Below are 5,368 nucleotides of genomic sequence, written 5' to 3'. Positions count from 1 at the left end.
AAAAAGAATCATAAAATTAACCCATTCTTAAAAAAATAAGATTGGAAAATTGAAACAAAGAGTAGTAAACCCAAGATAAAACTAGCTTTAAAGAAATATGTGGAGCTGGAAATGGAGCTAAGAAGGTAAGGCTGCTTACTCTGCAAGCATGTTGACTTAAAGTCAAATTCCCAGCACTCATGTAAAAAGTATGGCATGGCTGTGCATGCCTGCATCCCCTGCATTGTTGGACAGAGACAAAATGATCCCTAGAGCTTGCTTTCTAACCAGTCTCGCTGAAAGGACAAACTTCTGGCTGAGGAGATACCCTACTTCAACACAATAAGGCAGAAAGATACAGAAAGATACAACTCCTCCCATATCTGCCCATCACTTTTTTTCTGACAACTTCATGTACTCTTTCTTTCTTTTTTATGGGGCTTTTTGTTACTCTAACATTCCCCTCTCTGGAGAAGTAACCCTAAAATATTTTAGGGATTAGATAAAAGCTCCCAAATATGTTTGACATTTTTTGGCCTTTGGCAAAGTGTATGTTGCTAAGAGGCCCAAAGACATTTTGACTATTAGCAGAGAAACTGGCTACTTTTCTTGGGGTCTTTGAACCCTAAGTGCCTAGCCAATTTCTACCTTCTATTCTTATCACACCAGCCTCTGAAGAGGTTACCCAAATTGCCAATAGGGAATTGAGACACAGACCACTCTGGCTTCTTCCCTGCTGAACAGGGATGCAGGGTACATTCAATAATTTTAAATTAAGCTTAGGAGATCTAAAATTATTTAATTTATCATACACCTTTTATAACTCTATACATGAAAATAAGTGGCTTTGATTATAAGCATTATATAATCATGGCTTTATTTGAAAAATTCACCCAGTTATACTTACCATGCAGCTACTAGAATGTCAACCTATAAAATGAGCCTATTGAGTTTACAGAACTGAACCAGGATGTGGGTGATTCAGCCTTTACTTCCCTGTGTGACTGACTACGGTTCCGAACTGACAAAACACCTTATGTGCAGTGGCTGTGGCTGAGATAGTACAAAAATGCCATGCAGGTGTTCTCTCTTTATGAAAATGCATCTTACAGTAAAATTAAAAGTAATTAATACTTCCATTTACCCAAACATTATGATGAATATATATAACCAGTAGACATTCAGACTATTCAAAGAACGTGTTCCAAACATGCTATAACAGTGAGGTAAACATTAGAATAAATTTAGATTTAGAAATAGAAATACTTCACTCTATTAATAGCAGTAATTTAAAATACAAATTGAAGATCTTTATTGGCACCATTGTATTTTAATATTACTCTAAGAAGCCAATATTTAGAAACTTTAAAATCATAATATTGTCATGGAAATATAAAAGATACAGTATAAAGACAACCATTGTCCCTGATTAGGATACATACAATGCAGAGCATCTTCCTAGAACTCTTCAAAGGCAGTGTTGGATGATAGATAACTGGTTTTCTGTGTAACAAACACAATAAGAAAATTTTGTGGCATGCAATGTCTATAAGTTTTATTATGGATACTTATTTTAGTTATTCCAAATATGGCACAACATTTAATAGGTAAATAGACTATATAAATAATGACGTCTCAGTAAAAATGCTTAACTTAAAGTCATTACTCACCATCCCAGAAAAAAATCACTTATTAAAACATTGAGATCTTTACTGTTTGGCATATTTAAAAATCAAACTTCAAGGGATGGAAGAATATCTCAGTTGTAATGTACTTATTTAGCATGCTCAATGTTTTGTGCTATATCGTCATCACCAAAGAAAGTGAAATAAAATAAGTATCCATAAATGGAACAGCATTGGTTTCTGGCTGGGTGTCAAAGCCTTGAAGACAAACTTCTATGTTGGCTCAGGTCACCATCGTCATCTCACCTGTCTTTTACAGTTCATTCTAAAACAACTAACCAGAATGTGTCTATGCTTTTCCAGAGCTCTCCATTTCTTCATGAAAGGCACAATTAAAAAAAAAAATCTGGTGTCTGCATCATGAGCCCTGTGATACTAGGTGAGTCACATAATCACTTTCTCATCTATAAAGCAGGATATGGAGACATGTACTTAAAAGATTGCAGAAAATGCAAAACACTGTCTAGATGCCCCAAAATCATGTTTTATACTAAAAGAGAAGGGAAAAATAAAGTTTACATATTGCAAGAAAAAATCAAGTGTTCAAGATCTGTGCCATTGACAGCATATGTGTGTAGATATGCATATGCAAATCCATGCAAATATGTTTTCTATTCCTTACAGGGAAGCTAGTAACACGGAAATGTTCAATCTCCCACTCAATGATAACTCCATTCTTTATTTCCTGTTTTAAAGAAGCAACGGTGGACTGGGGTGATAGTTCAGTCAGTAAATAATTGCCTTGCGAAAATAAGGCCCTAGGCAGTTTTCATATCATCATCTAGAGGGAGAGTATGACTTACATACAATCACTAAAAGGGCTGACTAGACTCCAGTGGATGCATTTACACTGAAGGACATTTGGATACAAAGACCTGAACGAACAGGACTTCACATGTATGGTGAAGTACATGGTGTTCAGTGGAAGGTTGGGGGAGCACCTTCAAATATACACACACAAGTAGACCTTCCTATGCAAAAGAAAATCTTTGTTATAAATAGAGGAAGCAAAGATTTTGTCACTATATGTAATGCTGAATTTCAAGCCAGGAATAATAACACCATCATATGATTTTAAAAAAAATCAACCAAAGGCAAAATCCACACTCAAGAAGAAGTTCATAACAATTTAATTTGAATTTGTAATGGAGTATCATTATGCCAATGTCATGGTGTTCAGAGGGGTAAGCAAATCCATACTGAATTATCCAGTTGAGTAGTGCCTTAGTTCAGTTAAATACACAATTCTGTTTCAATCGAAGACTAAACATCAACAACAAAGGACCATTATTAAAGAAGCAATCTTGCAGTGCCCATAAGTGTCTTACAATATCTTTGCTTTGTTAAATAAAGCTTCAAGTAATAAAGTTACTATTTATGAACTCTTGAAATAGGAAATAAATCAGTAAAAAATCTCTCAAAAGAAAAAATCGAAGGAAGGAAGGAAGGAAGGAAGGAAGGAAGGAAGGAAGGAAGGAAGGAAGGAAGGGAAGAAATAGATATTTCTAAAATAGTCCTTGATTTTACTGGTTGTCTTGGATAGAGAGTAGCCATACCCCAAAATATAGGAGATAATGCTATTATTAGGAAAGGAAAATGTCTAATATCAAGGTCTCCATATGTCTCCCATAGGAATAGAGATCATATTCTGTCCAACTTGGGAATGGGACTGGCATTCAAATATAACAATATAGCAGTGTAGTTACACTACATGGGAAGAACAGAAAAGATATTTCAGTATAAACCATTCCTAGAATACAGAAAGAAAAGAGAAAGTAAGAAGCATAATAGAAGGAACAAGGAAGGAAATAAAGTGGGGAAATAGAACAAAGCAATGGAGCAGGACCCATGATACCCGCACTCATTCATTCAGTTAGTAAACTGTTTCAGTGCTCTCTTCACAGCAAGTTTAACATCCTTGTTCCTGTGGCTATAAATGAGAGGATTCAGCATGGGCACCACAAATGTGTAAAACACTGTGTAATTTGATATGAGCGAACAGCCCAGATCCATAGAATAAACCAACAGTTATGATGTGAGATCCATAGGTGCTCATGGATTTTGACCACCCTTAGCTGATGACAAGTGAACGATATTAAAAATTATCAAAGCATACGAGGCTAAGATAATTATGCTAGACAGAATGACCACTGTACTGACAAGAGCCGAATTTATAAGCTTGTTGTTATAGGTGCTACTGCAGGAGAACTGTAGGAGGGGGCAAATGTCATTCATGAAACAATTGATTATGTTGGAATCATGAAAGCTGAGCCTGCTTACACACCCTGTGTGAACCATGGCACCAGCAAAACCCATCAATTGTGAGCCAAACATCAACAAAAGACAGGTCTTAGGGGACATAAAGTCCTGAGGCTTACAGATGGCCACGTAGCGATCATGGGCCATGGCTGCTAGCACATAACACTCAGAGCTACCAAAAAAGCAGAAGAAAACAACTGAGTCATGCATCCTGTGTAGGAGATGGTGTTCTTCTCTGAAACAAGGCCCACCAGCATTTTGGGAGTAAGGACACATGAATAACAAAAATCAAGGAAAGGCAGATTGAAGAGAAAAAAATACATGGGTGTGGAGAGATGTGAATTCAGATAAATAAGATTCATTACGGTCAAGTTTCCCACCACAGTGGCTGTGTCGTTTAGAAGGAACCGGACAAACAGGGGCAGCTGGAGCTCAGGTTGGTCTGCCAATCCTGTAAGCATGAACGCAGTCACTGAAGAAGCATTCTACACAGCCATTTGCTTCATGGGTGACATGTCAAGTTTCCCACCACAGTGGCTGTGTCGTTTAGAAGGAACCGGACAAACAGGGGCAGCTGGAGCTCAGGTTGGTCTGCCAATCCTGTAAGCATGAACGCAGTCACTGAAGAAGCATTCTACACAGCCATTTGCTTCATGGGTGACATGGAGAAGCAATGGTAGCAGGTGACCTTTAAGGAGAGCCCTCTTTGACTCCACAGGGAATGCTGGAATGATGGTTTCCAAGCTCTGGGTTGACTGAACACATTGAAAGTCATCCGAAGAATACAACTGCCAGTGCTGATTTTTGAAGAACCCCGTTCCTTCCTAACACCTATGATGCACGACTCTGTTCACATTCCTACTGTCTCTGAACCCCATTATTCTTCCTTTTCCTTGATCTTTACTAAATATTATGTCTCAACAGAGCAAGAAAGAAGTACCATTCTCTAGAGTCCATATAGCTTTGTGTTTGAAGGGAAATTATCAAGATGGTGGCTCATTGCTCACCTTTGTTACCCTGCTTCAGGCTGCACAGGCCCTTCTGTCCTGTGATATCCAAGATTCTGATAAGGAGAAGGTAATATCCATCAGTACAAATCTGGCTCTGACTTTCTAAAAGCTGTACACTGGAGACTGTGACATGATTTCTATTTGAGAATTTCTCCAGAAGCTTTATTCACTTGCACAAAAGAAAATAGTAATTTTGTATGAGCCTCCAAAATAGCACTTGTCTCAAATGCAAATTTATTTTATGCTATCGATTACTGGGAGAAGTTTTCAGGAGACCAAATTTTTTTAGAATTTCCTTATAAGCCTCCTATGTCCCTTGAGGGTGGAAATTAGAGTCTATGCTTACATCATTTGCCATATATGTTATTTTATATCTTTTTTTTAATTAAAAGAAGCATTTCATTACAACAGCATTAACCAATTCAATAACATTTT

At 37.3% G+C, this 5,368-nt stretch overlaps 1 pseudogene; it reads right to left on the bottom strand.

The window, feature by feature from the left end:
• Window positions 1-4,384, bottom strand: part of LOC103748049 — a 13,277-nt pseudogene extending 8,893 nt beyond the window's left edge.
• Window positions 4,385-5,368: the final 984 nt, after the last annotated feature.

Source organism: Nannospalax galili, unplaced genomic scaffold (genome assembly GCF_000622305.1).
Source record: "Nannospalax galili isolate Female #2095 unplaced genomic scaffold, S.galili_v1.0 scaffold1045, whole genome shotgun sequence".
Taxonomy (NCBI): Eukaryota; Metazoa; Chordata; class Mammalia; order Rodentia; family Spalacidae; genus Nannospalax; species Nannospalax galili.
This window is presented reverse-complemented; position numbering and strand designations above follow the sequence as displayed.